At 38.5% G+C, this 12479-nt stretch overlaps 1 protein-coding gene across 25 annotated transcripts in view; it reads left to right on the forward strand.

The window, feature by feature from the left end:
* The window catches only part of LOC307187328 (uncharacterized protein), a 666419-nt gene that overhangs the window by 441298 nt on the left and 212642 nt on the right, over positions 1-12479 (forward strand). The gene's annotated exons all lie outside the window — the stretch shown is intronic.

A 12479-nucleotide genomic window follows, 5' to 3' on the forward strand; every position in this document is an offset into this window, starting at 1 on the left:
AAAGATATTTTGCTATTAAAAGACTGAAAGACAAAAAAGATGGGGAAGTAAATATAGAAATTAACATTCACAAGCAAAACTTGGATCCCCCCAAATGTGTGACTGTTCCTTAGGTATCATTTCTGCCACACGCAGTAAAGTATAAATTTGTTAATTACTGCTTATATACAACAAGTTCAGCACAGACTCACAATAAAGAGAGGAGGCTGGGCTGTTACAATCACTAGCTACAATGTTCACTCATTTCAAACCAGACTCAGAAGTGGACTCGTGATTATAACAGCAAAAATTATGACAGATTATATAATGAGTTTAGGGTTTCTCAAGAACAGTTAAAACTACACACATTAAATCTGAGGTTCCTATACACTTATTGTGTATCAAAATGTTCTTAGATATCAGTTTTGGGTGGTAAGATTATTATTGTTGTCTTTGTATGTTTCTGAATTTTATGAATTTCCTAAAATGAGTATGTACGCAGGAAAAAAACAGAAAAACTTTAAAAATACTGTGTTTCCTGTATGATTTATTAATGTTCTTTTTTAATTTATTTTTTTAACATCTTTATTGGAGTATAATTGCTTTACAGTGTTGTGTTAGTTTTTGCTGTATAACAAAGTGAATCAGCTATATGCATACGTATATCCCCATATCCCCTCCCTCTTGCGTCTCCCTCCCACCCTCCTTATCCCACCCCTCTAGGTGGTCGCAAAGCACTGAGCTGATCTCCCTGAAATGTTCTTTTTTAACTGAAGTAATTTACATAAAATTTTTTTTTTTATTGAATGATGCTCCTCAGATGGCATCCAGCACATTCTGATTTCACCTCCAGGTCCCTTTGAAAAATATCTTATACTGAAAGAATAGCACCTTATACAACACAATTTAATTGCTGGTTTAATTTATACAGGGTTTGTTAACTGGTCCATCTACTCAAAATTATTAGCATTTTATGAGTATTCTATAATTATGAAATTTGGGATAGAAATCAGCCAGTTTTGCTTAACTTCATAACATATACTGTCTCTTTTTCCTAACATAGGAAATGAGAGAAAGCCAGGTGAAACAGGTAAAGATGTCCTAGTCATAGATCTGATTTTTTTTTTTTTTTTTTTTTTTTTTTTTTTGCGGTACGCGGGCCTCTCACTGTTGCGGCCTCTCCCGTCATGGAGCACAGGCTCCGGACGCGCAGGCTCAGCGGCCATGGCTCACGGGCCCAGCCGCTCCGCGGCATGTGGGATCTTCCTGGACCGGGGCACGAACCCGTGTCCCCTGCATCGGCAGGCGGACTCTCAACCACTGCGCCACCAGGGAAGCCCATAGATCTGATTTTGATAGAAGAAAATGGAGGTTTTGAGAGCAAAGAAAGGACTTTTCCAAAGTTGAGTGAAGATGCAGATAGAAGCCATATCGTAGTATCAGGGAACTCAGTATCTACAGCAGGCACCAGTGGTGGGACAGCAGCACATGCATATTTTTGTAATCTCCCAAATATCCCCTTCTTTTTGCAAAATTACTGCTTGTTGCGACAGGAATCCCTTTCCCATCCTCATCTCCATCCCCAACCTGTAAAGACTTCAGCTGGTAATATCCTTAAACTACCACTCTAACTTCTCTCAGTCACAAAATATTTAGGGGCAGGATTACCTATACATGCAGATATGGTATTTAGTGGTAAAGATTGAGCTGGTGAATTTTTGTGTCTGATATAAAAATATTTTGCAAAGTAATGAATTTTATATATCTATGGTATCCGGTCTTTGCGATGAGGCAAAATAAACACTCTAGTGATCAACTAAAATTATATCTTCAGGTGTAATTAATTTTCTAAACTCTGGAAGTTATTAACTATTTCTTAGTAAAATCATTAAGCTCTTTCCTTGTTCCTCACCACCATTGCTCTGGAATTTTCCAACTTTTGTTTCAATGACCTCAGGTCAAAGGTGGACTTGGATAAGAATATTATGGTTTATCATTTCTATTTCCATTCCTTAAAATCCATCCTGTACAGACACAGGGACACTATGGCAATAGCATATTTGCAGCTGCGTAGGCTGATCCTCTCCTCGTACAGAATTTCAACATAGTGTACAAATTAAAAATTAAGCTAAAGAGAAATATGGATTTCATGATTGCAGTCATTTTAAAGCCTTTAACCCCTTGGATGTCATTCCACAGAAATACTGGACTCAAGAGTCCAGCAATTGACCTTTGTGGAAATGTTCATGCCTCTCTCACATGAATCTACTGGTTCTGGTTTCAAAGAATGGTCCTAAGAACCTCAGTTGACACAATTACAGCAGTCTTGTTAAAATGAACTCAAGAAGAATATAAGTATTTTGTATTTAAATACTAATAATGACGTGAGCTTGAGGATAAGAACTGTTTGTTTGCTTTGAAAGAAAGGGTGTACCGTAGAGAACTGAGTCTCACATTGGTTTGTATTTTGAGTAATATTGTAGCAAGGGTCAGATATTTTTAAAAGCAGGACAATTCAATTAGTCCACTTTCCCTTTGGTGTTTGTTACCTGGCAGGAAACTGAGAATGGTGGTTGATCTTACCAGGAAACTGTAGTAGACAGAAATTCTTCATGACCAGTCACAGAAGAGAAGATGGAGTTATGGAATTTTATGATTCCGCTACTTTAGAGTCCTTGAAATTAACTGCCTCCATTTCTTCCTTCCTCTCGACCTTCTTTCCCTTCCTTTGCCCCATTCTGCCCATCAGTCATAGTCCTAAGCTAGTGTGACTTTTTGAGTTAGAGCCGCTGGTACTTTTTGCACTTTCTCTTAATCACAGCAGCAGTAAACTTCTTGTACCCCAAATCCTTACAGAGTTTAAGATGACTTCATTTCAAGAAAGGATCTCCTCTCTAAGAGCTGTGCACTTGTGGGGACATATGGCCAACAGTTACTAGTCAGCCTCCACCTGAATGATAAAGTTACACAAAGTGGTGTTAAGAGAGGGGGTTCATAATATCCAGCTATAGTGTGCAGGCCACTTGGTTCCCCATAAAGTACTGCCTGGACTGCTGATAAAATGTGATCCCTGGGGATCTTGGCCTCAGTGACCCTCAGTTTGAGCCCCTGAATTTGTCTGCAAATTTTTGGAATGCATGTCACTTTACTGGTGGCAAGGGCCTATTACTTTCTTGAGATTTTTAAAGGTATCTATGACACTTCAAAATATCCCCCATATAATTTTGTCCTTATGATGGTGCTTCTTTAAAAGGTGTATATGTGGGAGGATTTCATGATACTGTTATATCATGATACAGTCTCATGACACTGTCACATAGTCCGAGGCTAAGCTGGTCAATGACTGCTTCTCCCTACACCTTCCTTTATAATGGGATTCTGGACCAGAGGTCTGGGTCCTTGTCCTTGAGCAGCATGGTTACACCTGGTTGGTGAAGGGTCCAGACATAGCATAGGAAAGCAGTCAAAAATGAAATTTTGACCAGATTTGCTTTGCTCTCAGTGGTCTCCATTAACACAGATATTACCAAGTAATACATATACTTTTAAATTTCCCTTTACTTGGAAACCAACGGCTTTAAAAAAATGGAAACTAGAGTTTAGCCATCATCAGAAAGACAGAAATATTCATACTGGTCCACCATTGACTCTCGTCCATGGACCAGGAACAGTGGCACGGTGGAATCCAAGTTGGTGCGTGGCCTTCAGCAAATCACTTAATCTCTCTACAGTCTCTACAGTCTAGTTTCCTCATGTGAAACTGGACAAAATGACCTTAAAGTTACTGCATCTCTAAAGTGTTATAATATTATGGAGTTCCCCAAATTACTAATTTGTTACATATCATCTGCTAACCTGTATTTTTTAAAACGCAATTGGATTCTGTGGAATAATTATTTTGTAGAGCTCAGATTTTATTTGAAAATTATATAAAGAACTTAGACTTTAGAAAGTCCCACATAAAAACAGTGAGTGAGAATTTTATATCCAGTTTAATAAAAATGAGTTCATGACTTCAATGTTTTTAATGAAAGCAATAACTACACTTTGGTGCTTTTTTGAAAATACTGTTTTCTGTATCATAGAATCATATTTTGGAGGAATCCAGGGACTAATTCAGCCTAATCTACTTTAGAGATAAGAAGTCTGAGATCCAAAGAAATCAAGTAACTTTCACTCTGAACAAAAGAAGTTTTCAGGAGAATCTGGCTAATTTCACTTCTAACCAAATGCTTTAAAATAATTTCTGATTAATATTTTAAAAGACTAAGAAAAATCATAAAGGTACTGTGAAATGAAATTCTTATATTCTATTTTAATAAATAGAGCTGAGGGTTAAAATAATGTATTTTCATAATAGCTATTGATGAAAGAAATCCACCTTATATTATCACCCTATAAGTGCAAATTTATCACTTCTCTCTTACATTTCTATCATATTCTCCAACAAACCTGGCTACTCTCAGTTCTCCAAGTCAGCTATGCCCTTTTCCACTTCCACACCTTACCTTACTCAACCTAGACTTCTCTCTCACCAAGACTCCACCTGTCAAAAGTCTACTTACCATGTTCCATGTTCAATGTCCGTTGGCCTGTTAAACCTTCTCTGGTGACCCCAGCCAAAAGCATTCCTTCTTTTTCTTCTAATACCATATGATTTAGTGTTGCCTTAATGATACATTGTAACATATAGTTTTATATGTGTGCAATTGGGCTTCAGACCAAATGAAAGACACTAATGACCTTCTAATTATCAGCTTTCAGAGGAGTCTTTTCCATGCCTTTCTCAATGGCCTCTGACACTATTAACCACTCATTTTTCTAAATCTTCCTCTTGACTTCCTGACAGCACAATTTTCACCTTTGACTGCTGCCTCTCTGTACTTACATTCTTGTTACCCGGTTCTGACTTTCGATCATCTTCCTCTCTCCTTGCTATGGACTGAATTGTGTCCCCCAAATGTGCATGTTGAAGCCCCAAGTTCCAATGTGATGGTATTTGGAGGTGGAGTCTTTGGGAGATAATTAGGTTTTGATGAGCTCATGAGGGTGGAAGACCCTCATGACGGGTTCAGTGCCTGTATAAGAAGAGAGAGCAGAGAGCTTGCTGTCTCCACCATACCAGGATCTAGCTGAAAGGTGGCCATCTGAAGCCAGGAAGAGAGCTCTCACCAGAAACCAAACCCTACTAGAACCTTGACCTTAGACTTTCCAGCCTCCAGAACTGTGAGAAAATAAACTGATAAGGCCACCCAGACCAGGGTATTTTGTTACAGCAGCCCAAGCAGACTAATACACTCATCTCTTCTTTATTCCCCCTTCTCTAGTCTATCTCCATTTTACTCTTCTACTTTTAGACAGAAGTCAATACCTATAAAATATCTGGCAAGTATTAGTTAAATGTTAGCTATTATTAGAATGTAAAAAGATGTAAGGACTTTACCCAGATGGACTTGCTCGTTGGGGAAAAACTCAAACTTGCAGTATTTCTAGCTTTTGGACTTCGAACAAAATACAAAATTATCTTCTGAGAGCTTTGAATTGAAGATTTTCTCATTGTTGAGAGGCAGACTTTAGTAGATATGACTAAATATAAGTAATGATAATGTAGACTAAACTTCTTCTTTTGCCAGTGGCTATTTTGTAACAGCCAGGGGCTAGATACCAAAATAATTATATTACCCAAATTTTCTGTATTTAGCTGTGTAATTTGCGTTTTAAGTAACTTGTAAGGTTTTAGCTATAATTTGGTATACCTCACAAAATCTTTGTCTTTCCATTTTTTTCTTTTTTATAACAACCTTGTGAAACATGCTCAGCTCAAATCTCCGTTCATAATCATGTCCTTCCTCTGCTATATTTGTTGAAATTCGCCTTCCCAGAGGGAAAAAGTAATTAAATGATTGAAAGTTTTAATGCTTGCATAGTTCTCTTACCTCTCTTTCATGCCTTCAGCACATAGGTTTATTAACATCTGTACTCACAAATAAACAAATGGAGTCACTGGTGTCTGCACAGGGAAACCTCAGATAAAAAGCATTTTAATTATTTTCATCTTTAACACAAGAATTCTTTATTTCCACTTGCTGGAAGTGGTCAGGAACTGCTTTTGTTCAATGGTTCCTTTTTATTCTCACTAAATGAGGTTGGGGGGAAGGAAGAAGAAAGGTTACCTGGAAGCTGTAAACCAAAGATTTTTCTGTGTGATGAAGTGTGCAACATAATAGAATCAGAGGTCATTTTTTAATTCTAAATAAACAGAAGTTAGGTGGCAAGAAGAGGGTAGATGTACAGCCTGGAAGCTTGATTAAATAGATATTCTTAGTAAAATTTTGAGCTTGAATAAATTTTCTTACATCAGATCTTTATGTTTCACATTTTAAGATAATGCTAAACTTGGAAAAAAAGGATTGAGAAAACTATTAGATGTGGTGGTCTTCACACAATGGATTCTTTTGTTTTTGATCTCAGTGTTCTGATCAGTGATGTCTAAGTTTTATTTGATAAAAGGAGTGGAAGATTCTTTCTAGGGAATGCAAAGAGATTGCCCTCAAATTGGAGACGAAGGAAGTTAAAGACTTTCATTGTAACTACCTTTCAATTAATTGCATTATTTATGAAGACAAATTAGAAGCAGAATTCATTTCAGATGACAGCTGATGTCTTGAATAGGGCTATGTCAGGTTAAAAAAATTGTTTAGTTTGTCAGGTTGATGGCATCTCTCAGTCATTATCAAATTCATCGCCCTCGCAATATTAATCACTTCTGTGTGGTAGGTGATATATTTAATTCCTCAAAGTTGAATCTAAGGAACACTTCTCCTCTGCCGTCCTCGTTCCCTATATGTGGGCTTGAAAAAAAATCATGAACTTCCCAAGTTTTTATCCGTTTTGTTGATAATTAACCCAATTCAAAACCTATTTCCAAATCCAATGGATTTTAGGAATGCATTCAGAAATCTTTTTTTTTCTACAGTTTTTCTACAGTCTTCAGACTTGGGAAGGTAAGACTGACAGTTTTCGATAGAGTCAGACTAAGGTCTGAATTCTACTGCATCGAATAAGAGTTGTGTGATCTTGGTCCAGTTTCTTAATCTCTGATCTTCAAGAGTTCATATCACTTTTATCTCTTTCTCTGTCTCTCTAACTGTATCTATACCTAATATAACCAGGATAATAATTCACAAAAATCAATATTATACATTGCACAAGGACACAAACCTTATAAAGAGGGATGTATTTAACACACTAGAATGGGGAATGGGGGAGACTGAGAGTGTATTCTGGGCTAAAAGTGAACAAATGAAACAAGAGTGGTCCTTCCAAGGACTGGGGAGTGATAAGAATTTTTCTTGAACTGAGCAGTGCGATAAACTTTACCTTCTGTATCCAACGTTAAAACAAAACAAAGTGATGAAATGTTAGCCCAGTGGTCTTCATCCTTGCCAGTTGCCTTTTCTTTTCTTCTTTCTCTCTATGTGGAAAGTAAATTCACAGGTCTTCCTTCAGAATAATCTCTAGGAATTTTTTATTTTTTTTTGTTTTCTTTTTTTTTTTTATCTAGGAATTTTTTCTAGCTATATTTGTAAAGTATTTTTAAATGTAAGATTTTCATAACATATATCAAATAAATAATAAAACCCTACTTTTAAGCACTAAATAATTTTGCTGTCTTACGTTTCCCAAATAATTTCATAGTGCATTACAGAATACCCCCTGTATGGGATGAACAAAAATATGAAGAGATTAAAATAATACCTGGCACATAATCGAAGTTCAGTAAATGGTGGCTTGAATCAGTAATTTATAATTATTATGTATCTACCTTTATTATTTTCCCACAATCAGAGTACCTATTCAATGCACAAAGATACTGAGAATAGGAGATTCTGAATTGTGTGCAACTAAAAATACAGGAACTTCTCTTTAAATTATTTGTTTATGAAAATAGAGAATGGGATTTAGGATTGTGAGAAAAATATTGATAATCTGAAAACAGCATGTCTTGGGAAAAAAAAGTGCCAATTTTTCAGGGTAACAATATTAACTTTACCACATAGCTACCCTGTATAAAAGGTGTGTGACCTTGAGCTGTCACTTAGCTGTTCAAAACTCCATTTCTCCATATGTAGCGGGTAGTAAGGAAAAGTTACAGTGAAATCCTTAGTGCAGTGCCTGACACAGAGCGAGCAATCAATAAAAATTAGCTCATAATATTAATATTAGTTCTATACTTGCAGTTGGCTATAGGCACAGGACTAAATAAAATTACGGAGGGTCAGACACTATAGTTATAAACTTACTTTGGTGATCAGATGGCTTCCACTGGGCAGCTTTGTTGCTAGTTTTTTAGCAAACATACGTTCATTGATTCTTTTAACAACTCCCTGTTGCACTTCCTTTTTCTTTGCATTTTTGGAGCTTTAAAGCAATATTCACAACAATATTTTCACTGAATGGTAAAATATTCTCATTCTCATTTATCACTAGGTTGAAGATTTATATCTCCCTGTTTCCAAAAGCACTGGAGGCAGCAAGCTTTAGGCAGCTTATGCATTTTCACGGGGTCCAAAGTGCAAAAAGACGTGAAACATAAAATAGTACTACCTCCATCTAGAAGCAGCAGAAGGATTAAGTGCTTGCAAATACCAGATATGAGCATAACACTTAAATCCAAATCTAATATCCCAGTATAGTTTTCTAGCAGCTGACAAGAGCCACATGGTTTAAATCACGTTTGCATTTTCTAACAACAATAATCATAGAGACATTTTTTTTTTTTTTTTGCGGTACGCGGGCCTCTCACTGTTGTGGCCTCTCCCATTACGGAGCACAGGCTCCGGACGCGCAGGCTCAGTGGCCATGGCTCACGGGCCCAGCCACTCCGCGGCACGTGGGATCTTCCCAGACCGGGGCACGAACCCATGTCCCCTGCATCGGCAGGCGGACTCTCAACCACTGCGCCACCAGGGAGAGGCCACAACGGGAGGCTCCGCAACGGGAGAGGCCACAACGGTGAGAGGCCCGCATACCGCAAAAAACAAAAACAAGAAATCAAAACAAAAAAAAATTATTTTACCATCCTTAAAACCTTTTATTGTCTCTATATAGCTTTTAGAATTAACTCAAAATTCTTACTAGGGCTTACAAGATGCTTCAGGGTCTGACTTTTGGTTACTTCTGCTTACCTGCTGTGTTTCTACTCTGTACTTCATGCTCCAGGCTCAGACACACTGAAAAGCTGCAGTTCCTTACGTGTACCAGAGGTTTCCACACTCCTACACCTTTGTCTTACTGTTCCATCTGTCAGACACTCCCTGCTTCTGCACAGGCTTGTTCCTGGATTTGAGTCCAAGTCAACATTTTCCCCTCTCTCCTCCTATGCTTTCCTCCCCGCCTCTCCTCACCTGACTTCTCCTCTCTTTGAAAGCAAAGGTTAGAATCACCTCCTCTGAGGAGACTTTCCAGATCTACTCCCATACTTATAATCCAAATTTGTCACCTGTTTTATAAGATTTGTAGATCGTTTATAGATTTAGAGCTTCTTTCAATGGTGGGACACAACATAAAGACACTCAGATAGATGAAAGGAAAAACCCTTGTTACTTACAGCTCCAAGTGAGAGAAGGGTAGCACTCAGGGCTACACATTGGGTTACACCCAGGACAGGGTAACAAGCAAGCTGATAGGAGGTGGCTTATATATGGCAAGTGGGGTGGGGTTAGGCTAAACTCAGTCTTCCTGGGCATTAGGTGCTCTGAATAATTCCACAACCCCAAGGGAGAAGGGGGCATCCCTGGATGTTAGGTACCTGGGAACCTCTGGCAGTTGGGTCTGTGTGTATCTTAACTCTAGAATGTCTGATAAGGGAAGTATTCAATAGTTGGGGTGGGAGCTTATTCTGTGTAGGGGAACTGAGGCTTCTGAGCCATGGCTTCAAAACCGAGTCAAAACAGCACTTGTGGAATATTACGTCATACACCACATAGAGCCAAGGGCATGTCTCTAATAGAGCCTCTCACAATGGATTATAAAGTTTCTCTTCTTGTCTGTCTCCCCCACTAGGCTTTAATCTCTTTTGTATCCTCAGGACCTAGCATGTGACTGAAATAAAGTGTTTACTTTTATTAAATGACCCTGTATTTGTTTAGGGTTTAAAATATAAAGATCCTTATAATAAAGTATGCTTTGTTTAAAAGTAAGGGCATGTTCCCCTTCTTATGATCTGTTTCTCTTTATTAGACAAGAAGAATTATATAATGCATGGCTTTGGCTCTTAGGAAACCCAGCAGTACGTTGAAGGCTTAATTGCATAGACTCTTTTTAACCTATATTCCTAATTTAGTTTTCTCCACCCCACTTCATAACATGGTTCTTGTTTTGCTGCAGTGGTTATTTTTTGTACCTTTCCCCCTCTTTTTAAACCATAGCTTTAGTGGTTCTATTATAGATATGTTTTAGATCGTACACAGCCTCAAATCATCTTTGGAAGTAGATGGAATATAAATGGAATAAAACTAACCAAATTCAATCCTAGATTTATCACTTGGCTCTTTTAAAGCATCATAGACAGTACTTTAAACCCCAGATTTAGAAAAGATATGAACCTGTCATTCAGTGGAATGGTTTGCCTATTTGTTCTCAGAAATCCCGGGTATCGTTGTCAATGCCAGAGCATGTCAGGAGAACAAAGACTGGCCTCCACACCATAAGGGTGGGAAGACTACCTAGGGCTTTGTAGAGCCTAGAGCCTGATACTGAGCAACCAGTTCATAAAGACAGGATATATGTATGATTATTAATGGGAGTCAAGGGCAAAGCTGTGATAAGAATGCAGGCTGTCATTTCCAATCATTTTCTTGTCACAGGACAAGGAGTAAGACACAAAACCTAAGGGAAAGGTCTGGGGTCACTATTCAGAAGTCAGGCTGCATACTGAGTCCTCAGTAGATAAATACATATTCTGAGCATATGAGTTCTGAAGGCGGGTGGAGGTGCTACGTATAAGCACAGGCCCAAAGCAGGGTTAAAGTTTGAGCCAAAGAAGGAGACAGGCGGGAAAGGGCTTTGAACTCTGACACTGAAAGCATTTCAGAGACCGTCTCTTCAGTAGTCATCAGACAAGAACATAACCATCAACCTAACAACCAAGACCACATGACTCCTGCCCCTGCGCACTTGCTGGTTTGGGTGGATTAAGGCTACTGGGATATATGGGGCATCCCCAGGGAAAGGCAAGTCTCCTCGAGGCTCGGTCCTCTGGGTTGACATGTCGTCCACAAACTCAGCAAGCATAGTCTATGTACTCTCCCTTCAGACACATTAATTCATCCAGAGATCAAATTCTAGAACCTAAGTAATTATAATTTGGAAGTAATTCTGGCTATGTCCATTAGTAATAATAATGACAATGATTTAAAAAATCTCATCTCTAATCCTCACAACAACCTTAAGAGGGAGATATTATTACTCTCATTTTAAAGATAATGAAACCAGGGTTCACAGAGGTTAATAGGACAGCTTTGGAATCACAGGCTTGGGTTTACAGCCCTGTAGATGACTGGTCTGAAATCAATAAGCACCATGGGGAAGTGTGCTGAAATGTGCTTTATACTTTTTGAAGGGGAGAAAGGAGTTGAGTACGTCTGCCACGTAACCTTTGCTAAGCTTCTCTCTTCCAGGCTGTACGGTATGGTAATTTAGTCTTATTTCATCCCATGCTTGGGAATTTAAGTAGATTCCCTGTGTTCCCCCTTGGAAGTAAAAGTTGGCTCCTTCTGTAGACTCCCGCACTGGTTGGTCTGGGCTGCGGTGGGCTGGCCTTCTGTCTGGGCAAGAATACCAGTCAGACACTTAGGCTTTCACAACAGAATGTCAACCTTGTCTCCCCAGTGTCTGGTGTCTAAATCTTATGGCTCTCACTTCAATCGACAATGTAGAGATTCTGCGCTACAGGCTTGTGTGAGAGGATTTGACTGTGAACTGAATGGGAGCCAGTATTCATCCAAATTTCCCTGAAGACATCTGATATACAGAGTGCATAGCAGGAAGATCACGAAGCTTGGTGCCAAAAAGCTCTAAGTTAGAATCCCAGCTTTGCACCCACTAGCTGTGTGAATGTGGACCTGTTGTTAAATGATAACAATGGCTAATATTTATGGAGTGTGTGCTATCTATTGGGGCACAGTGTTAATCTTATATTCACTGTTTCATTTACACTTCATAAAACCCTGAGAGGTAGGTGCTCTTGTTATCACTCTTTCAGCAATGTGAAGAATGAGACTTAGAAAGTTTAAGCAACTTGAGGAAAAACACTCAGCATGTAAGTGGTAGATATGGAATGTGCCTTTTGGGCATAGCTGATCAATTGAATCCAGTTACGTTAAAACAAACAAGCACATCTGTTCAAAAAAGGTGTTTGGATGTTTGGACTCTATTGTTAAAGCATTTTAAGGAAGGAAAAGACACCAGTTAAAATTTAAAGGGCTCACAGTGCAGTG

The sequence above is a fragment of the Stenella coeruleoalba genome (assembly GCF_951394435.1).
Source record: "Stenella coeruleoalba genome assembly, chromosome: 5".
Lineage (NCBI taxonomy): Eukaryota > Metazoa > Chordata > Mammalia > Artiodactyla > Delphinidae > Stenella > Stenella coeruleoalba.